Here is a 23,618-nt window from a genome sequence, read left to right as displayed (position 1 = left end):
GCGAGAGTCACCAGACAAGGGCAGACATGTCGTGGCGCGCGCGCCCGCCGGCTCGCGATTTCTCCCCGAAAGACGGAGGGGGCTGGCACTGGTGAGGAGAACAATGTCTGGTTGCTAGGATGACAGCCCATGTGAGGAGGAAAAGGAGAAAAAGCAGGCGCTGATTGGCGGTTTGCTTGCGCGGCAGCCGGCAGCAGCGGCAAAATTAGGTCCCGGAGCGATGGCTTTGGCAACAGAAAAGCGTTGGCGCTCCGCGGGAGCGAGAGATAAAGGCGGCATCTCGTGAGCGGTGAGCGGCGCGCGGTAGAGTGCCGCGCCGCCAGTGTGTTCGTACCTTAAGCGGTTTACACAGACATAATGAAGGATCACAACAAAACAAATGCAAACAGGCATGGCAAGGAACCAAGCTTTTCGCCGTTATTGTGGAAAACACAACTTGCAAATACTATCTTTTGTAACACGTCCCTTGACGCAAACTTGCAGCACCAGATGATGTGAGCCTCTTTTAAACAACAAACGAAGTTGATTTAGGCTCCTTTGCGAGGGTGCCACTCACCTCTTTTCCTACGTCATGTTGTCCCACCAAAGGAAATGTAGGACCGATGGCCTCGTTGACAGGGCGAACGCCGCTGTTGATTTTCACGTCACAAGTGGTGAGGCGCCAGACCATTGCGACACCTTCGTTTTCCCGAGTGTGTCTGTCAACTCGAGTGAAGAGGTTGGAGAAGCGATCCGGTATTCTGGGAATAACCAACGCACACACACTGATTAGTTGTATTTAAAACCACCCTTTGACCAACACACATTTACCGTACACACATCTGACACGTGTGTTTCGTTTTAAATAATTTCGTAACGAAAACAAGTTTTCACCTAAAAGAAGGCGGGAGCTTCGTTTTGCAATGAAAACGCTCCTTTTCTGAGAAATCGCTTCAAAAATTCCTTTCAGGTTAAACCCGGCCTTCCGCCGGCATATTCCGACGCCCAAGCGCGTCCTTCGGCAGTCAGGGGTACGTCCTATGCGGTTACTGACCGCGTGTTTTACAAACGTAACCCAGCCTTAAATGCTCAGTTAAACACATGCGAGTACGAGTGCCCAAACGACACCCAGCGCGTGCGGACGCCCTCTACATCGAGGTCAGACATATCATGTGCGAGAATTACCGCGCATAGCTCCCATAGTCACGTACACTCACGCGAATCTGTTGTAACGTCAAACGTCATCGCAGCTGTAGCAAACACAAACCTGGGAAAAGAGTGCACGACGGCGGCCGCAACAACGCGCGCTGTCGAAAGTCTCGAGCTTTTCACCTTAACGGCGAACCGTGTCCAACTTAAGTGACTACCGCGTTCGCGCCGGAAACATCGTACTATATCTGCATCCTAAAATACCGTCCTTAAGCAAACAAACACAGTTATATATAGCGCGTCTAAGTCTTTTCTACATATATATTTTTTTTCACGTTCCCACGTGCGGAAGCATGCTGCACACTCAATGTCTATGGAGATGTCATAGTGAAGTAGACTAAATCGCATCTCAAAGCGACATCTAGCACCTTCAGCAGTGCAGACACATCGTGCGATCAGCAAACAATGACGCTTGATAATTGTTTGCATGGCTCACTTTATGGGAGCTTGTACAGCAACGCGCATAACGGTGTCAACTCGTTAAGTGAGAGTTTTGGTTCGGCATCCGCAACATCCCCGCGTGCGCAGGCTGCTCTTGATAAATGGAAGGTGGTGGGTTCGGATCCCACCGACGCAAAAGGGGATTTTTCGTCTACTTTGATGTCTTTTAATCTAAGCGAGAATCACTAGAATATAGTTGAGGAACCACAAATAATGTCCCTATGCATTTATTGGCTTAATTGTCTGCCGGTTTCATTAGTTGTATATAATACGAAAAATGAGGCCCTCGGACAATTCTTCTACTTTCCTAAATATTACCAGTACGATGAACCTCTTGATAAGAAACACTGATATAGCGAAATATCAATTATAGCGAACTAAATACAAAACTTGGTTGTTCACGCTTCACTTTAGTTGCATCTATTTTTTTAACGCAACCGGAAACGCGGGAGCCGCTGCTATTTCGGCTGTAACGAACAAATGTTCGGTTTGAGCACGCCTTGAGTGTCAAAAGGTACATAAAAAGCAATATAAACAAAAACTGCTATTGTCAACCACTTTTTCAGTGTGGTTGAGACACAAGAAATTTCGTGAGAAATGTCGCCTAAAAAGCTGCGGTAATTTTGGTCATCCAACGCGAAGAAAGGCGCATTCGACTGGTTGCGCCACCCTGTGGACAGAATGGGAAAATCTTCGAAGCTCATCCAAACGTCGAAGGGTGGCGCCACTTGTTCAGCGTTCAGGAAATGCAAGGGCAACAACCAGCGCACGACATGGCAAGGAAGGCGAAAGCTTTTTCTTTCAAACAACGCTGCATATATTCAGAGCTATGAACAATGGCCGCACGAAGATTAACTTTAGAGCAAGTGCAACGCTCCCCCGAGTACTCCGTGCCCCATATTGGGCGCAAGAAGAAGATTCTGATTTGTTAGAGTCGATTTCTATGTCTACTGTTACAACGAATATCGTATATAATGAACTAATTAATGGTCCTTATGCCAGTTCGCTACGATTTTCGACTACCCGAACTCGCTCGATCTGTCGTTGCGTGTTCTTGAGCATTTTTTTCCGTGGCGCTTAGCATCCAGAATATTTCACCCACGTCAGTTAAAACCGATTGACTTCAAGAAGTTTTTCATGGATTCGCAAAGACATCTCCACGCGTCTGATAATATTTTGATAACCCGGGCCCCACGCTGCAACTTACTCACGCATTTCATTGCAACTTATTCGCATTTCGTGCCGTTGTTCGGGTCCTCCAATTGTATCCGTCAGACGCTGCTTCAAAGGCTGCCTTGAATTAAGAAGTATGGTTGACTAGACGGTTCTTTTCAGCTCTCCTACGTAACCGATTTAGTCCAGAGTGGTATTTTTGAGGTTTACGTCAAAAAAGGTCTTCTGGTCCTTTTACTGGCTGCATCTTATTTTTTTAAACTTATGACAACCTAGAAATACTTACATCATTCGCTCCTATCTCGAAGCCCGTCTACATCCAACTCATTTATCTTACTTACCGTTCTTCTCGAAGCTACGAAGAGATCTCTACGCACATCTTCTTACGTGAAGGTCAAGTTTATCGATTATTAAACGACTCCGCAAGTGTTGCGGCGGTCTCGCTTTGTGTTGCTGAACCCAGTCATCGTTCCGCTCACTTAAGTTGTAGCTCCCACCAGGAAACAAACCTGTATCCGCTTACACCACTTCTGAAACAGCTGGAGAGTTACGAAAACTTGTGAATAACTAAGGAGTTCCTCGTGGTTCCTTCGTAAATGTTCAAATAGTCTAGCATGGTCCGAGTCACTCGCAAGCAATCCACGAGATGTATAAAAGAGAGCTGAATCAAATTACTTTATCATGTGATTAGCACACTGCTGGCATAGAGTACTGTGCGATTCGAAGCCATTTTGCAAGCCCCGCGGCGTCGTGTTCTTCATAATTACGTTCAAAATTTTCATTGTCCATCCGTCATCACCGGTCTGTTCATTTCCACTGGAAAACAATGGCTTCAGGTGCTCTTTCATTTCTATATTGCGTCTGTTGTGGTCATAGGCCTAAAGGTTTAAACAGCTGTTTATTTATACAGGGCGTCTTAAAAACAATACAGATCTCTTGTTAAAATACTATTACGTTAAGGCATCCGTAGACATCATAGCCGAAGCCTGCGTCGAGGTGTAAATGCCTTACACAGCGTAAGCCGTGATAATTTCGCACCACCTAGCCTAAAGAATTACCCTGTTTAGTTATACAGGGTGTTAATTAAAAAGTCCAGATATGTTATCAAGATTCTGTGATAATAAGGCATCCGTAGACTTTGTACACAAAGTCGGCGGATGCGTTAATGCCACGGAGTCTTGACGAAGGTTCTATGACATTACGACGTAAATACCTCGCTGAAGCTAAAGTTGCCTTGAAAAGACTAATTAACGGCCAGTCTAGTTCTTATTGGGTCTAAATATTTAGTCAAAGAATTAGACTAGTACTTAGATTTAGGTGCACGTTAAAGAACCCCAGGTGGTCGAAATTTCCGGAGCCCTCCACTACGGCGTCTCTCATAATCATATCGTGGTTTTGGGACGTTAAACCCCAGATATTATTCTTAAATAAAGAATTAGACTACTTAATTTGTCGGCGAGCTTCCGCTGTGCTGAAAGAAACGCAAGTGTTCCGGATAGATAAGTGAAGCGAACTTCGCACTCCTGGCACCATACCCGTAGCGCCCGACGGGTGTCTACCGTATTCGCACGCGTACTACTTGTTTTTCCTTTTGGCTGTGGCCGGGTTTCATCGGATGAAAGTGGTAAGCGAGTTGTCTCTCTGCACAGAAGCCACGCCTTAATGTATCAAAGCCTTCACAGGTGAGTTCGATCGACTTACTCAGATTGCACGCTCGTCTCGAAAAGTTGAACACATTCCATAACATATGCGAGCAGCAGCGATGACGTTGTACTGTAGGGTGACGCATGTGGAAAGCAGAAGCGTTTTTCCCGAGGTGGCACATTTTCGGTGGCCGATGACCGTGCTGTCCGCTTTCACTGTATTGTGAGTGCTACCTGTCCTGCTGGGCACAAGTTTAGAGTTTGCGGAAACGCCGGCGCAGATTGTGACTATATTGGCTAGAGCAGCAATTTGGAACGACGGCTTTATAACACAAGAAAGAACAACGTTCTCTTCCACAATTCTTAAGAGCACGACACAGTTTCCACTCGTTAAGTTGATTATGAGAAGGCCAACGGAATTCAAATAAGAAAAGCTAGTGTTCGCGCAAACATCTCGTTTCCCAGTTGCGTACGCAAGGTGCCTCCGCCACGTAATAAAACAGCTCACTTTCTCGAGCCCACTTGTAGGTGAAAAAAGCTTCCTTGAGGAAGTCGAAGCCTGTTAAAGTTCTTTAAACCTTCAGTTTTGGTAGGAATTTCCTTGCGTTTCTTCCATTCCTCTTGTGTCTTCCCGAATGGACGAATTAACATCGAAATATAAAATTGACCTGTTTTAAAGTGGGATAAAAGTTGTACGTATATGTAGGCTGGCCGATGGCAAACGTTTGGATAGGTAGACCGTTCTTCGTTTGCCAATAAAAGCAATATACATGGCGTCGGTTGCCTCCCGTCTCTAGATTATATTCTCTTGCCTTGAAATTGTGTCTCTTTTGTGTGTGACTATTATTTGCAAACGATCTTGCGGTGACTGTTGCACGGGTATGGATGGTTGACCTAGTTGTCAAGAAAACATATCCGGATGTTCTGCCACTATTGGCTTCCAAAGCAACGTCGAGCGGCGCCACTGCTCTTACCGCATCCACGGCCACAACACTGCCACCCCCGGTCCCGCGCACGCGCAGAGCTCTCGGATTTCATATGTAGTGCTTCGCAATGTAACTTGATTGTACCCATTGCTGATAGCAGTGCTCTAGGCTGAATCAGGAACGCATGCGTGCACGTGTCCGTGCCGCCGCCGCTGGCAAATCCGGCGACAAACCGCGTTCGCGGGCAGCGTCTGCCCCCAGTAACGCATAGCTCAGCAGCGCGAGCGTCGCGCCCAAACTTGAGCTTGGGTTCCCTATAGCAATAGCTAATACATGATACCCTGTAAAAGAGAAAGGAGAGAGATAAGCGATGCCCTTTTTCTGCGGTCACCGTGCTCTCTTGTCAGCCATACTTTCTCTAGCGAGTGTAGGTATAAAAGCGCTTGCATTGCACAGTGCAGTAGTCACCTGCAGGTGAATGCCCCGCATGTAGTGCTTGAGTAATTTAGGTCAGCGTAAGTAAACAAGAGGAGTGGAATGGTGGGTGCATTAAACGAATGGCAAGAAAAAACAAAACCGCGCCAGATCACCAATAAGCGATGCGCTTTTCCAATGGGAAAATAAATGAAGCGGACCCAATCTAATGACGCGTACGTTAAACAGTTTCAGAATAGCGTGTAGCATTACCACTTTTCATGCAAACGAATATTCACCCCCTCGTATCCACATCATTGCCCGGTTTAATTTTTTAAACCGCACATTAGAAAAAAATTACACCATCTCCCGCTAAAGGGGACCATGAGGCGATGCGAAGCAGCGTTTCTGCATGTCGAGGTCGCGTTTCATCCGTCGCAGTTTCCCGCCGACGTTGCCGTTTGCGCTGGGCTTCCCTAGCCCGGAGCTCGGGGTCCGCTTGCCGACGTTTACGTTGCGCTTCAGCGCGTCGAGCCTTCCGCTGCTCCAATCGCTGCTCTGCGATCTCGGCCGGCGTTAAGGTATTATTGCAACTGGCACCGACGTTGACGTTGGAACTCATGACACCGGCGCAGCTGGGACAGTGACTGAGCGTGTGTACGACCTAACACGAGCCTTTTATCTAAATGAGGAGGGGGAGTGGAGAGGTGTGTGGAGAGGGTTTGGGCATGCGCAGTAAGGGTGGTCACGCCGCACACCACCGAATTCAACTCCGCCATAAGCTGCTTCGCATCTAAAATGGTTCATTGTATGAGCAACGCAAGCTTCAAAGACAGTGCTCAGTTCTCTGCTCGTAAACTCGGGGCTCATCCGAGCACATGTGGCCACGGATTATCAAATTCACAAAAGTGCCCTTGTTGAGAACCTTAAAATTAGTCTACACCATCGAAACATAACGGAAAGTGCCACCTTCAGAATTAACTGAACGACAAACATTTTGACTGCGATTGCAATTGTATGGACACCCTCGACCTGTTTCGACGTCGCCGTCACCGTCATGTTCTGTATAAAGCCCAAATTGATAACATGCCCCGGCGCATCGTATATTCTACATTCAGGTAAAACCGCGTAATCTGGGGTGACGAACGCGGCTGAAGCAGAGATAAAACGAGCCGTCCCTTCTTTGTTGCTCGGAGGGCGCATGCAGTAACCTCCCCCGCGTCTTAGGGCTGCCATCCAATGCTGCTCAAGAAGAGAGGAAACGTCCCACCCGTCTTTAAAGAGCTTTAATGAACACGTCAATGTCAAGCACACGAAATTGTACGCTAGTATAGAGAAAGAGACACGGACTTTAGGCGTTGACACGGGCTAAAATGCCACAAGCAGTGTCATCATAAAAATACATTCTCTAAATACCAAAGAATCTTCCAAAATGAAAATAGTGGTGTAGACGCAGTTTTCGATTGCAATAAAAGCAGGCTAATTGCATAAAGAAATGTATGCCGAAGAGTGACTGCTGCTCGGCGTCGTTGTTGGCGCGTGGCACGATGTAAAATCTGTTGGTTGATAGTCTAATGACCAAGGAGTCGCCTCAGTAACAAAATATGTAGACAATGACTCGAGCGAATGAGCTATAACAGGTATATAGTTTCCACTCGCAGCAAGCCGTTCGGTTAATTTCTGCGCTTCAAACATCCATGTGGAAATTATCTACAGGGACATCGTTGTTTGCCTGCCACGGAAAAAATTGCTTGGAGTACGCTTCAGCTTCGTTTTCAAGAGCAGAACGCGATAGCGTAACAGGACTGTGTTTGTTCGCCTTCCCACTCGCTAGCCTTGCTTCACTACATGTTCGAGGCCTAAACCGTGCAGTAAGTGAAGCCATAGTGCGGGCGCCATCCGGCTTCTATATCCAAACATGCGGCGCTTCAAAACACGGACACACGGCAGGGTGATGCCGTGTAAGAACGCGTCCGTGGACACTTTGCGCTGTCTCGCGGGTGACAGTCAAGCCGATGAAGAACCTCCGAGATGTGCGTAAGTAGTGTATATGAATAGCTCGCCGTTGGTATGCTAGAGGATGTATGCGTGGTTGCTGAGCGGCTAAACGCATCGCGCTACGGAGCGGTGGGTCACAGGTTCGAATCGTCGGTCCAACTCAAAATGAATATTTTTTTAGGGTCGAAGCTCCTCTTAGTCTAACCATGTCACGGCTCCGTTGTCCGGCGTAACCACCTTTTGCAAACTGGCGACTACTTCATCTTTGCAAACATCCCACTACGGCCCATCACCGATCCTTTGCAAGCTGCCCACTACTTCGTCTTTGCAAACATCCCACTACGATCCATCACCGATCCATCACTTCACCGACCATAAAGCCGTTATAATGAAGGGGGAACGGAAGCCACGTCTAGTACCACTTACGATTACTAAAATTTATTGTATAAATATATACAGTGTTTGTCACGTCTTTGATGGTGTACTGGGCTCTCGCTTTGATTATGCTGGGCGAAACCACTGAAGATTTCACGGTGTAACCATGATTGCTTCAGGAGCTTCGCCCAAGCTCTTCATCATTCACCCGTGGATATGCTGTGAATTTTTTATTTTTTTCTTTATTTGCATCAACCTTGAATTTTCGCTCACGGACCAAGCTGATTTTTTGATCACAACTCACGACGCCACAGCCGACACCGACACCGGCACCGAAATTTATGCTAAAGGAACTCTTTAACACGATCGCATTAAAAGACGATCCATGCAAACGTCTCAGTTACTGACCGGGTCATCAAAACGAAACAGTGTTCACATGATCTAATATGTTACAATGAAAAGGGAAAAGACAGAAAGCTCTTGTGCTTTGATAATTTTCATCTTGCAGAAAAGAACATGCGCAGCAGAGCATTTTGCTTTGAACGCCTAGTTTTCGCTACATCAACGGAGCGTTGCACGCATCGGTGTCACTTCCCGCTGCTGCGTAAGCACACTATGCCGGCCTTCAATGGACAGCTGCATGTGGTTAAATTCACTTTAGCGGGGTCGCATTTTTTGTTGACTCAGGTCAATACTCCGTAGTAATGTGTTAAAATAGGCACGGGCAAATATGATAATGTTGTCTAGCTGTTCCGTAGCGAACCTCGCGCACATGTAGGTTGTACTTGATGCTGGACGCGTTCCTGCGAGGACAAAACACGAGCGAGAACAGACACCGACAGAAGACAAATTCAAATATATCTTTCTTGCTTCAAACGAAAAATAACTTGATAAAACTTTCTCAGTAGTAGACAACTAATGTTGGTAGTAAATGCGCTATATAGCACTATTTTTACCGGGACCACCTCAATGTTAAATTTATGACTAAACATGTGCAAAAGTAAACTTTTTTGCAAGTTTGTCGTCAGCTGTACACACCATTTCAAACCATATACGTCTGAAACTATGTTTTGGCTACAGTTAAGCTTCCTGGCGATCAGTTATTACGAAATAATGCAATTCATTCAATGTCGTCTTTCTATGAAAAAATACCCAATATGGTTCATATTGTCCATATTTAAGGCCGCATATAAAAACCCACGAAAGCGTAAACGTTCGCAAAACTTATTTTAAGTGAAAAGCCTACGATCGTTCTGTAGCAAAAATTTTGTCCTAGCCTAATTTAGAAAGAATAGAGTTTTTGAAAACGCGTTTTACTAGCCGTAGTTTCGAGCTTTCCGAAAAATTTCGCATGCAGTTCGCGGCCCTCAAAACCTTTTTTCGCCGAAAAATATTTTGGCGGAAGACTTCTTGTATTGAATAGATAGTCCTCGATTTTTTTTCATTCAAATCGCAGATTGTCGAGCGCCATGACTGGAACTGTTGGCGTGGATTGACCCATATGTATTCATAACTACGAATAAATATTTTATTGAAATGTTTGAGCAATAACAAGAGATATATTGATGACTTAACTTTCGTTGACATGAATAGAAAAATAGTGATCCGCAGCGACACAAAATTTTTGCGAGAAACGCCTGAACCATTCAACAGCCATTCAAAGCTGCCGCGAGGAGTGCGACAACTCCATCGAGCCGATAGAGTTGTGGCGTTTCGATGGCCATCGACTGGATGGCCTTTCAAAACTGCCCGTGTGACACAGATATAAGACGCTCGACTTCGAGTCATGGGTACGCGGGTTCGAATCCCACCTTGCCAGGAAATTTTCTCTGTCTCTCTCTCTCTGTCGCTCTTTTTTCTATCTATCTGTACTCGTTATCATGCCCATCAGAATTATTGCATACCACTCCAATAAAATCGGCGCAGGTGTGCTGGGGTTGAAGAAGAACATGAAGAAGATGACGAATAGAGCGCGTGCAGGTTCATGGTGATGACAATTTCTGCTCACAGATTACGGACTGACGCTCGGCTTAGACAGCTACGCTGTTAAACGAATACTGGGACAGAACAGAACGCTGCACTCCGGCAAGTATACCGCTTCGTCCAGCCTCAAGGAAGATTTAGCACGCAAGAGACGGCAATAAAAACACGTTTCAGTGTATGTATAGCGTCATCCAAAGCCATTTTACATTCGTTTTCTTTGGAAAAAACTTCGGGAATCATGTTTTCTGCCGTATAGTTCAGCTTGCGTTCGGCACAGCTCGGTGAAAAGAACCAAGATAAATTAGGTCCCCGTGTCATTCAAAAACAAGGAAAGGTGCCGTCTTCCAAAATAAATATTGTGAAACCTGAAGTTTTCCAAAGCTAGACGCTGATTTCGGCAAGCACAATAAAACATGGAATTCTCTAGGCACAGGGGCATCCGCTGGTGAAATATATTTGCACGTCTGAAACAAGTTGAAGTATGCTTTGGCGGATGCAAATATAGGCACTCCTTCTTTTGGCTCTTCAGCACACGTAGCCCTGAGAGACTAACATAGACTCCGCTTCAAGCTGACATTCAATATTCTGTTTCATTGCGTCAATAAGTCACTCATCACCACGATGAAGTACACCGCCAGTCCAACACGCCCTCCTCAAGCCAAATCTCCTTGAACAATAGCAGAGCTGTAGCTGAAAGAGATACAGTGTATTGAAGAGCTCTTCTCTGCGAACCACGCTCCGCAGACCTCCTTTTTTGCTTTGAGAGTGTGCATGAGAGAGGATGCATGTAGTGAAAGACATCTCCTATTTAAGAGCACGACCGTGATCTTCACGCAGGATACCGAGAAAGGAGGCACCTATTATGACTTCCACCTGACTCCCATGAGACGAATTCTATATCGAAATTGCTTCCATTCGAGGAGTCACTCTTGCGTCCCATGCACCGGAACCTCTGATACATAGTCAATGAAAGGATTATATACGAACATTCTATCGATGCGCCAGGGACCGCCTGAATGAACCGGCTGCTGAGATTTCGTGCGGAAATATGAAGCGACACCCGGCCACTATTTGGGCCCTAGCGCCAATCAGCATAACGTGTTGCATCGCTAATGTGTTATTCAGTCTTATCCATAATGTCGGTACGGCTTGTATTGCATATTGAGCACACATACTAATGTTTGCGCTCTAGTACGCTGCACTGCTATAGTACCCTGCACTGCTATTACCTGGTAGAGAAAACTGAGCCGGAAGCGCAAAAAAATACAGTTTAACTGAACAGCAACTGCTACAATTGTTCTTTAGGTACACATATAAACTGCGAAAACGGAACTTTCTAAGAAAGCAGTAATTCCATCGAAAGGTACGCCATACTATCGTCGCTGGAAAAAATACTGCCTCTAAAATATGTTGATGGTGGCCGCCATACAGAGACATTAAGTTGCACGCACGGCTCTGACCAAATGTTTAAATAGCGATCAACATCAGTTACGCAGTTGGATTGTCATTGACATTATTTCGTCTCGCTTTACAGTTCAGTTTTTTTGTCTTATTAGCGCAGCATCTGAGCATTTTGAAAATATTTATATGACGCAGCCATCCCCACTTCTCCCCTCTATGTAATGTTTAAAATCAGTGTAAACGTTTCATTCGTAATCTGTACTTTTATCTTCCATTAAGTCTTACGAGTATATTACCCACTTTTGAACAAACACAGAGAATTCTCGTTTATAGCGAAGTTAATAGGACATTTGCTTGATCACGCTTTATTTCAGCGACAACAGTTTTTTTATAACGATACCGAAAACGCGAAAGCCGCCGCGACAGCGGCTGTAATGAAGAAATACTGGGTTTGTGTGAGGCTCAAAACTAAAAAGCTAGCATAATACGCAGAGTAAATACCCAAACACTGTACACCACCACATTTTTATATGTGGTTAGGCCACTTGAAACAGTAGTCGAAACAGTTTCGAAACACATTTTTATATGCGGCGGTGACACGAAAAGTTCTTTCAAACTTGATTCAGAAAATCGAAGTAGCTTCACTGATTTGACGGCGCGAAGGCTGGTTAAACAGCGGCACTGGTGGCATCACACTGGTAGGCGCCGACTGCATCTGTATCAACAATGCCATAAACATTTTCCTCCTGCTCTCCCAACCCAATGTCTTCCACAAAGTATTTCTTTCTCTTATGTTCACTCTTTCCTTGTCCTTTTCTGTCTCTCTTTTTTTGTTTCATTATATTCCTTTCTTTCTCTGTCTCTTTCTCTCTTTCTTCCTTTTTCTCTCTCTATCTTTGTTTTTTCTTCTTTCTTTCTTTCTCTAGAGTGGCACATCAGCTTTTGCCCGATAAAAGTTACGGAAATTTTTGCCATCCAGCGCGCCCAAAGGTGCACTTGACTGTTTGCGCCACCGTATGGACACAGCGGGAAAAGTTTGGAAGTTCATGTGACGACGAACGGTGTCGCCACTTGTCCGGAATTGAAGAAAGGCAAGCCGAACCACACAGCGATTTCGGAATGAGATGAGGAATACATCACTGTGAAAGTTAAAGGCTGTTAAGTGCCAACAAAATCCATAATATACCACAAAAACTCCTTCGGCAATATTGCAGTGAGCGCCTTCAGCACAGCACGCATGTATTTTTTCCCCTGCTCTTATGCCTGACGCCGCAAAATATCGTGATAAACGTGCGGCTTGCGTGGAATGTTGTATCTGCGGACGCGCAAGAATACAGAATTGTAAAAGCGGTGCTTTAATAGAGCAAATTACTTAGACACGCTTTTCTTCACAGCCGACTGACAGAAGTGTTCTGGCAAGATATTGCGAATAACTGTAATTTGACTTGTTCGACCATCGTAAGCATGTATGACAGCTTTCTTTAGGTGTCAGTGGCTTGCTTTTGTGTCATGTGTTGCTGATAGAGTGAACCTAATTATCTTTAGGTGACCAGGAGGGAGGAAGCAACACATGAACGCACTACTGGAGGCGCTCACCGCAAATTTGCCGGCAGAGTTTTCATTGCATAATATGGCATTTTTGCACTTAACAGCCTTTACCATTTACAGTGATGCATTCCTTATTTCATTCGTCCTATAAGCGTAGATTTGCGTGCCTGCGGAGCTCGTCCGCTGTCGAAGTGGCACTCATGTAATGGGAGCGCCTGCAGCTTAGAGCGGCCGCGGCTGCGGGTTTGTCAAGCTGCTGATCGCAAGACAAAGCTCGCTGAATCATGACACCTGGCTGCGCCTTTGTTGTTGTGGAGCTGCTGCTTTGTGATTATCTCGCGCACGCTTATTTTGAACAACTTATGACGCGTGTTGACTTATTAGCCACCAAAATAATGCAAAGTTTTTCTGTTTTTTTTTTGTTTTTTAGAAGAATGGTAGATGACGTCCTTGACTTGAATCAGAGGGATTTCAAAAAATTAAGAATGACCTTTATGAGAAAAATATTACAAACTTCGGTGTTTTCGATATAACACTTCAGTTTGAGCACAATTATGAAATAAAATGGTGCGAGATAATATCATGGAAATTATTTTAAAAGATAGCGAAAATATGAAAGTTCATATGCATCGATTTTTATTATCCTCAGTTTTACTTTTTTGAAGCAATAAATTCCTGAAATACAGATATTTTGTGCAATTTGACATGTTTGGGATTTTTTTCTTCAAATGCTCTTCTACAGGTAAGAACAATTACTAACTCGTCAAGTTGTATTTCACTTGTTCTCTGAGGGCAACAAATTTAGTGACCAACAAGTGCATCGTTTTTTTGCCTAGGTGCGCTCAAATTTCTGAAATCGCAAAATTGGCGGAAAAGTTTCTTGCAGCCAAAACTTATCTGTATATTTTTTTCAGGTCAGCAATTTTTTTTTCACAATACTAGCTTCGAAACCATTGTTCTGGGTCTAATGCCTAGGCCTACAGTAAATTTCATTAAATCAAAAATGGTGACCTTGACCTCGTGTTCGATCTTATCTGGACACATCCTGTTTCCTTCTCTGTCTGAGTTTCTCTATGTCTCTCTCTCTCTCTCTTTATTTCTGTTTCTTTCTCTGTGTTTCTCTCCCTCTCTCTCTGTCTCTGTGTCGGTCTCTCTCCTTCTATCGTTTCCTCCGTTTCTTTTTTTTCCTTATTTCTTTCTCTTTCTCTCACCTAGGTCTCTCACCTTCGATCTTTTTCTCTTTTTCTCTGATTATTCCCTTTCTATCTATTTCTCTTTTTCTATTTCTTTCTCTCTCTGGCTCTCTCTGTACTCTTTCTCTCATCCTGCTTTACCTCCTGCTTACCTTCATATCTCTTCTCCTTACCCTCACTTCCATTTCCCACCACCTTGCTGTGCTATACAATACAGGGCTATGTTCTCCTCTGCCAGCGTTCCTGGATAACCGAGTGATTAGGACACTCGCATTCGGATCGTGGGTATGCGAGTTCGAATACCCACGAAGTTCGAATGAGGCTCGGCAAACAATTTCTTTCACCAGGAAATTCTCTATTTGTACTTGTTCTGCCGACCATGAAGTTCTTGCATTCCTCACCGGACAAAGCGGCGCACGTCTTCTGGTATCGAAACAGAAGAGGGAGGCGATGAAGAAGGGGAAAGAGATGGCGTGTGCTGGTTCATGATGATGATAATTTTCTATCTACAACATATGGCCAACCCCGCCCTCAACATTTCTGCTGTAATAGATCAGTGACGAATAGCTGAAATTAAGCGAGGTGATCGTGTTGTAAAAAAAATGAATGAGAGATCTTTTGAGGAGTTCCCCGTCTCTTATGGTTCAGTTACCCTGCTTGTTATGTAAGCATGCTGCTTCATTGAATGCATGGGTCAATCTACAGATAAAGGCTGCCGCCCAGTAACTCAGAACAGTGTTTCTATAACCCAACATTGAGCTCCACATAGATGCACGTGTTCAGGAACCGTCACAAGATGCCTTCCTGTATAACACACTTAACGTCCACCTTTTGCTCCGTCAACCTTTTGTCACAGCGAAACTCCTGTATAATGTCTCAAACGGTGTAGGTTTGTGCAAGGAGATGCTGTTACTTCTGTTTTTGAGCATGTCTCTACTGTTTCTTGAGCATGTCTTTTAGCACGAAAGTGTTTTATGCCAGGGTCTACGAACACATCACTGATGTCATTTCTGTCCCGGGAGTGACGTTAGTAAAAAGCACACAAACAGATGACAATAAAAACCAGAAGAAAAAGACTGCGAGACTCTTGAGCACCGCCTTCAAGAGTATACCGCGATTGCGTAATCGGGCCCCGTTCGCATAGCCTTGTCAATAGCTAGCGAGGCTTCACTTGTCAGTGGACACCTCAGCCATGCCGCAAGGAAAGGAACGTCTTTGCGGGTATCTTAGGTCCTTTAAAACTACTTAGAATGTCTACTGCAAGTACAGTTGCGAATTGCCCACTACGCCATAAGTGTTCCTTTTACCAATTCGCAATGTACGCACTACGCGTCCGTAAGGCAGCACTCGCACATGCGCATCTGCCCACTTTGGTGATGTTGTTGCTGATGATGATGATTAAGTATGCCTGATCGCTTTGTTATGGGTAGATCATCAAACCACCTAACTCATATGTTCTGCATATCTCATATAATTTGATACCTGGTGAAATTTTACGCTTTTCTCACACAATAGCAGGAAGAACAGCAGCAATTATGAGCAAGAAGAGCAGCAAGCGCACATACGTTCGAGCAAACAAACAGGCGTTGTAGATGACGAGCAGACGACATGTTGACGTCGCAGCGAATGCTCTGAGGATGAGGAATGCCGCAAGGCACGGAGAGGAGAAGGGCTCGTTTCTTGGAACTTGTGGGGCGCCCGCGACTCGTAACGCTGCCGCGTTTGGCATTGTTCATCGTGAGGGCATTCTGAACTCGATGAGTGCGGTTACTTGAAATGTTAAAGAAATCGGCAGATCCCACGCAGTGTGGGAATCGGTGTAATGCGAAGCAGCCAGCAAAGAGGTGCATACATCAACTTGTTTGTCACTGAGGCAAAGAAGTCATTCATGTCGTGGCATCTAGTTCGCCATATATCGCGAGATTGTCATACATGCATGCGTGTACAATCTGGTATATGCCATGCTAATGAAACATATATTCTGCTACATATTGGCGGCGAGGAGTTACGGAGTCGCCCTCTATCGGACGCGCCTCGATTGCGTGCTAGGCAGGATGCCGCCGGTGCGCGTCCCATAGGTTTTGCTGTCGGCGCTCTACAAAATTACCCTGCGGAAGCCCTCCGGGACATTTCTGCAGGTACTTTCGAAAAGAAAAATGTTCTTTCCTGTCAAAAGAATAATTTTCGACGAACAGAAAGCACAGGATAGTCTACAGTCGCTGTCTATCTGCAGAAAACTGAGCACCCGCTTCACGCGGTCACCCCGTTGGAGACCCCTGAACCGGCTTCTTGCGTGAAAGGTAGTCACTCGCTGAGCGCAAAATATGTGAAATATCTCGTTAGAGTAGAATGCCTGTATAACCAAACGAAGCATAACCAAACGAAGCCTCAAGTATAACCAAACCAAACTGTATAACCAAACGAAGCCTCAAGCCAGCGATCGCACGGGTTCGCGACGACTGACGGTGCCTCTGCATGTATGAGCGTCTGCATGTATGCTCGTACTGATGGTTTCGCTTTTGCTGCGAGCACGTTTTGGCACCGCGCTGTGAACTTTATGCTGCGGAATATGAGAAGTTGTGAGTAGACAAACAACTACCGTTGCGCGGACGCTATCAGACCAGTTCAAAAACAATTTTGTTACAACTACGTCTTCGGTGCGCATGGCAACTTTGTGATGTGCCGTCCCGACGATTCAGTTTTTTTTTCGGTCTAAATTTGTGTACGATTCAATGTCGTTTGACAAGTTGTCTCGCACTGCGTATTGATCGGCCTTCTCAGCGGGCAAATGCCGCTGCTTCTGTTTCTTTATTCAGTGCATTCGTTTCGTTTGGTGCTCACACAAAACGTGAGCAAATGCGACGCCTTTTTTTTAATGATCCTTAAAGGACCCCTGACACTGAATTTGGAAACTCGAGATGGTTGTGTTGTTTGATAGTCCTGCATGCGGGGGCACTTCTGACCGATTATGAGTGACGAGCGTTGCCTTTAAGATATTTAATTTGGTTTTAAAGTGAGCCTGAGTGCTCATCTGAATTTTGAACTCTTATCAACATAACCACTAGTATGAAGAAGACGTAGGCCCCTTGTGACGTTGCAGAGGTAAGGCAAGTGTTGTCGACGTCACAGACAGAAATATACACTGTGCACTGTGGTATTATGGTGGCTCTAGCCACCATAGTGGTATATTGCGAAGCATAATTGCTCTTTGCTCCTCCCACCTTCTCCTTCTTCGGTACGTGTCGGCAGGCAGCGTGAGCTCTCCGCGTGTGTGTTCTCCAACTGGCAGCTCAATAAGCGCGTGGCTGACGTCACCCAATACTGAGCGCACGTCACCAAGCGTGCCCCGAGGCGCGACCGCCGCGGCGCGGCGCTAGTTTATCCTCTTTCGGCGCGCGTTTTGAACCTACACTAAAAATGACCATAATTAACGCTGCTAGGATTAATTAGACATCACATTGGAGGATTTACGGTGTCATTCCGTGATTACAAGACATAGACCTACTTATTACAACATAAATGTCACAAGCAAAAAATCGGCTGTCAGGGGCCCTTTAATTATCGTTCCATTTGCATTCCAGCGAACTTGCCGCTCTCTGTCATCAACAAATTCATAGACCAAAGCTTCATCACTTTGAGATTGCTGGTGGAAGGAGAAGTAGTCTATGAGACCGAGCATGGTAGTAGCATGCAACGTCAAGGAAAGACAGAAAATACAGTAACGTTCGCTGGACTTGTTCTGCAAACGTCGGCTGAGAACTAGGACCCACGTGAACTTGAAATAGCGATGAATAAAATAGAAGTTATTGCAGCAACCAGCAGCCGCAAAACAAGATAGTAAATATTTGACGAGTACCCCAGCAATTTTGGCAGCAGTGCCGTGTTTAGCGCCAACAGGGTGGCATCTTTCCCACGTAAATAAATGAGGCACCAAGAAAATAGATGGGGTTGGAGAAGCCCAACGTCAGTTTGAGAGTGACAAAAATTAATTTGGGACATGGTGTTTCCTTCAGGGGAACGCAAGCTTGACTGAAAAAATGTTATTGCCAACATAAATGCAGCACACAGCCGCAGCATTTGACTCTCTTGCTATGTACGTCATCTAGCAACTAGCAAACGTCGCGCAGCTAGATGCCTCTTCAAACGGGAAGATTGACCGTCGCGGCGTCAAGACGAGTGACGCAAAAAATAATCGTCACGTGATGAGGTCAACATATGACGTCATCATGACGTCGCAGACCTCATAAATTTGTAACTTCATTATGACATCACCATGACGTGACATAACGTGATGTCACATGATGACGTATTCACACGACATGGTCCCTTTGCATTGCCTCCGTGATCGGTGATGGCGTTATCATATGACGTCATCATGGCGTCACAGATCGCCAAAATATGTAGCGTCTTTATGACGTCACATGACGTGACGTCACATGATGACATATTCAACGTCATGGTCGCTTTGCATTGCCTCCGTGATCGGTCACGGAGGCCGCGCAAAATCGCGTTAGGTGCAGAACGCTTTTGGAGGGGGGCGCGGGAGAGTCAGTACAACTACTGACAAGAAGAAGATGGCTTTCGCCTTCTAGTCATCTATGGCGAATGCATAAGGGACATAAGAGTTTTTTATTTCAACGTATCTAAACAATGACTTGCGCATCTGCAGCCGATTTTGTGGATGCTGAGCACGGGGCCGGAGATCAAGAGGTCGCACGGGAGGGTTCTGAGATGGTATCGCACGTGGTAAAAGGTAGCGCATTTTCCATCCTGTGGCAGATAAGCATCATTTGCCGGCGAGAAGCGCGCGTGAGCCATCGTGCGCGCTGTCTGCTACTCACCGAACATCGCAAGCCCGACGCAGTAACGAAAGTCTTCGTCGAGGAAGTGCTTGTTGCACACAAGACTCGTAGCCGATGGCTACTTGCCGGTTCTTAGCTTTGCAACCCATGCTTCACGCAGTTTCTTGTCCCGCGGTTACCGGTGCATGCTGACACTGGGCTCCGTTGCGTAAGCCCGGCACTACGGCACCGAGCGGTAGAGCCCCATGTTTGTCGCCTTCGGAGGCAGCAACTCTAATAAAATGGTTTCAATTGAGCAGAAAATGCGAGAAAACTTCCGTATTTGAACAGACCGCAGCGCATGTGGTACTTGAAACTCGTTTTCAAAGCACGCGGCAGCGCTCCACAAGCAGCCGACGCGGCCGCTGAGACCACGTGATCCTGCCAAGCACGTCACGCCGACGGTGGCGCAGGCGTTTCCAGTGGTGGGCCTCGAGGCCAATATAGGATGCGTGACCTTCAATTTATGTTCGGCACTCCTGTCATGCCATACCAATTTAGGTATATATCCAGTTAACAAAATTGCCGCGAGTGCACCATGAGCGTGGCGTCTAAATCATACCTACATGACATGCAGGTCATGATTTTAGTGTTACCACCTGTTATTTATGTTCACCACACAGACGTCGCGTAATACCAATTTCGGTCTATATCAAGCTAGCGAAACGGCCGCCAGCGCACCATGAGCGTGGCACGTAAGTCATGCTGTACATGACATACGCGTTATGATTTTCATGTTAACTCCTGTTATTGTGTTCGAAACAGTCACGTCGCGCAATAACAATTTTGGTATACATCAAGCTAGCGCAACGGCCGCCAGCGCACCATTAGCATGGCACGTAAGTCATACTGTGCATGACATGCGTGTCATGATTTTTATGTTGCCACCTGTTGCCACCTGTCACACAGTCACGTCGCGCGATATCAATTTTGGTATATAGCCTATCAAGATAGAGAAACGGCCGCGAGCCCACCATGAGCGTGGCATGTAAATCATGCTGTACATGACATGCCTGTCATGATTGTCATGTTAACTTCTGTTATTTGTGTTCGTCACACAGTCACGTCGCGTGACACCAATTTTGGTGTATATCAAGCTAACGAAACGGCCGCCGGCGCACCATGAGCGTGGCACGTAAGTTATGCTGTGCATGACATGCGTGTCATGATTTTCATGTTACACCTGTTATTTGTGTTCGTCACACAGTCACGTCGCGCGATACCAATTTTGGTGTATATCAAGCTAGCGAAACGGCCGCGAGCGCACCATGAACGTGGAACGTAAATCATGCTGCACATGACATGCGTGTCATGATTTTCATGTTATCTCCTGTTATTTAGGTTCGTGACACAGTCACGTCACGAGATACCAATTTTGGTGTATATCAAGCTAGCGAAAAGGCCGCCAGCGCACCATGAGCGTGGCAGGTAAGTCGTGCGGTACATGACATGCGTGTCATGATTTTCATGTTAACTCCTGTTATTTAGGTTCGGGACACAGTCACGTCGCGAGATACCAATTTTGGTGTATAACAATCTAGCGAAACGGCCGCTGGCGCACCATGAGCGTGAAATATAAATCATGCTGTACATGACATGCGTGTCATAATTTTCATGTTAATTCCTGTTATTTATGTTTGTCACACAGTTACGTCACGAGATACATATTTTGGTCTATATCAGGCTGGCGAAACGGCCGCCAGCGCACCATGAGCGTGGCATGTATGTCATGCTGTGTATGACATGCGTTTCATGATTTGCACGTTAGGACCTGTCACTTATGTTCGTCATACACTCTTGTCACGCCACACTAATTTGGTATATAGCAAACTAACGAAACGGCCGCAAGAGCACCAGAACAGTGGCATGTAAATCATGTCGTCCATGACATGGATATCATGATTTTCACGTTATGACCTGTCATTTATGTTCGTCATAAGGTCATGTTTCGCCATACCAATTTTGGCTTAAATCCAAATAACGAAACGGCTAGGAGAGCACAAAGTCGTAGGCGGCTAGATAGATAGATAGATAGATAGATAGATAGATAGATAGATAGATAGATAGATAGATAGATAGATAGATAGATAGATAGATAGATAGATAGATAGATAGATAGATAGATAGATAGATAGATAGATAGATAGATAGATAGATACGCTCAAAGTCGCGGAAGTTCGCTAAGAAATGCTTCGCATTTAAAAGTTATCAGAGGTAGTTAAGGGGTCCTTTAAAGCGCGCCCTTCACGCATTCTCACGGAAGATAAGAATACGCTGAAGCACCTTCAAGGTCTGCGCACCGCCATCGGTAACTTGTGTATAAATAGCTGGCCGTTACTATGCTGAAGGACGACATCACATGACCTTGTCGCTTTGTCAAAGGTGGGCCGATCACGGAGGCAGTAAAAAACCAGGGGAGGTGCGAAGAGCTTGTCATGCCTCCCCTTCTGGTGACAGTGAAAACCACGCCAGGTGCAGAAAGCTTTTGTAAGAGGCCAGGCAGGATCAACACATTGACTGAGAAGAAAAATAAGAAGGTAGCTTACGCCTTCGAGTCATCTTAGGCGAATGCCTAAGCGACCCTGCGAATGTTTGAGAATATTCGAGGAGTTTCCATCACATTAAGCCACGTCATTTGCTGAGCGGAAACGTCGTAACATTTGTTGGACGGTGAAAATTGATCCCCCGAAGAGAACGCATATACGTACATGTGTCAGTATTTTTTTCTGACGTTTGAATGACAATGATTATTTCCGTGCTGTGACAGGTATATTCAAGGTGTCAAGTCAGTCGCAATACCACGATTCTTGCTGTGCTAGCAAGCATATAACACTATCGTGAAAAATTATTTACTTCGCAGTGAAATCTGTTACGATTTGAATTGCAGATTTCACTTGGAATATGCTAAGTGAAACGGTTGAATAGAATTTTGAGTGATATGCGTTCCACACATATTTAAAAGACTACATTGTGCTACATTATACTATACTTCCACCAGAGCAACTGTACCTGCCCTTTGGTGCTCTCTTCACTGAGATCTAGAATTACTGCACTGGGGGGGGGGGGGGGGGGGAGCACTAATTAAACCCAAATAGTGAATAACCTGTGCCTGCAAATGTTCTGAAGCCGCGTATGCACCTCGAGCGAAGTTCCGACTTAAATGACTGTAAAGCACAAAACGTTGCGCCGCATCCGCTGATTGTCACCTCAGTTACAAGCCCTGCAACTTCTGTTGCGTTTTCAAGAAGCTCCTTTGCAGCATCATCTAATCATCTAGTTTGACGAGACAATGTACTGTTTTGGAGCGTTTCATTATATTCTCTATTTTGAACAGCTGCTCTCAATATGTACGAAGAGCGGATAACATTTGCCTTCATTTCTTTTAAATTATGGCCCTGCTGACCAAACACGCTCTGAATGAGGCACCGTCCACTGACCAGAGAGCGCAGCGTTGCTCGCACTGCTCCGTCTCAAGTTCGCTGACATTAGCCGTTAGGGGCAAGCAGAAAACAGACGCGCGCACGCGTCCCCCTTGTAGCCCGGCCACATTACGCCCATTCATGCAGGGAGGGAGACGCGCACATCGCGTTCCATTTTGAGCGACCCCGTCTCATTATTGCGCTATTTATCCGCTGGGTTTTGCTTTCTGGCGCTGCAGTCACACTGGAAAACTCGACTGTACGGTGCCCATTACCTAGTGAACAAGTCGCGGAAAACTTCTGCAGGAAGAAAATTTACAACAGCAGGACGTGTAACTGGCGGAAGACCTTCTAGAAAGGTTTGAGGGAAATGCATAATACGTGTTTTTCTAATTGTATAATATATAAAGGTGCACTTTTATTGCATACAGTCTACGTATGTCTTATTTCACTTCGATTCACTAAGATATAATGAAAACGGATGTCTTCCTTCCCTGTAGATCACTCTGCAAAAAAAGAAAACATAGAGGAGAAATTAAATTCCCGTTATTCTCTTGTACACGATAACTTGCGTGTTCAAAATGATGATGACAATAATGTTCTTATCCTACCTTGCACAAAATTCAACAAAGTTGAACACGTCTATACTAAGCGGTTTCACGCATCTGTGCCTAAAAGAACGTGTGTTGACCGAGGATATTCATTTAGATAAATTATTTAAATTCCACACAGCGTCATATATTTGTTCCTTCAAAAGATGTCATCCTCGAAGCCGAGGTTGTCCGCTATAACCTAATGGTGAACACAGCGAAACAAAGCAATTTATTCTATGCGTTTATTGGAACATATTTGACACCCTAATGCTCAATTCGATTCGCAGTGCACGGCTTTAGAAATTTCGACCATCAGGTGTTATTTAACGTTCACCTAAATCTAAGTACACGGGCCTCAAGCATTCGCCACCATCGAAATGAGGCCACTGCAGCCGGGGTTCAATCCCGTGACGTTCTGGTCAGCAGTCGAGCCCCATAACCAAGAAACCACCGTGGCGTGTTAGATATTATAAGCCTGATGT

The 23,618-nt window shown here is 45.5% G+C and overlaps 1 long non-coding RNA gene across 1 annotated transcript in view; it reads right to left on the bottom strand.

Annotated features, from left to right (window-relative positions):
- The window catches only part of LOC119374325 (uncharacterized), a 28,015-nt gene that overhangs the window by 260 nt on the left and 4,137 nt on the right, over positions 1 to 23,618 (bottom strand). The window contains exon 3 of the long non-coding RNA XR_005180135.2: positions 557 to 23,049. This is a non-coding gene — a long non-coding RNA (uncharacterized LOC119374325). The remainder of the gene's footprint in view (positions 1 to 556; positions 23,050 to 23,618) is intronic.

This window comes from Rhipicephalus sanguineus, chromosome 11 (genome assembly GCF_013339695.2).
Source record: "Rhipicephalus sanguineus isolate Rsan-2018 chromosome 11, BIME_Rsan_1.4, whole genome shotgun sequence".
NCBI lineage: Eukaryota > Metazoa > Arthropoda > Arachnida > Ixodida > Ixodidae > Rhipicephalus > Rhipicephalus sanguineus.
This window is presented reverse-complemented; position numbering and strand designations above follow the sequence as displayed.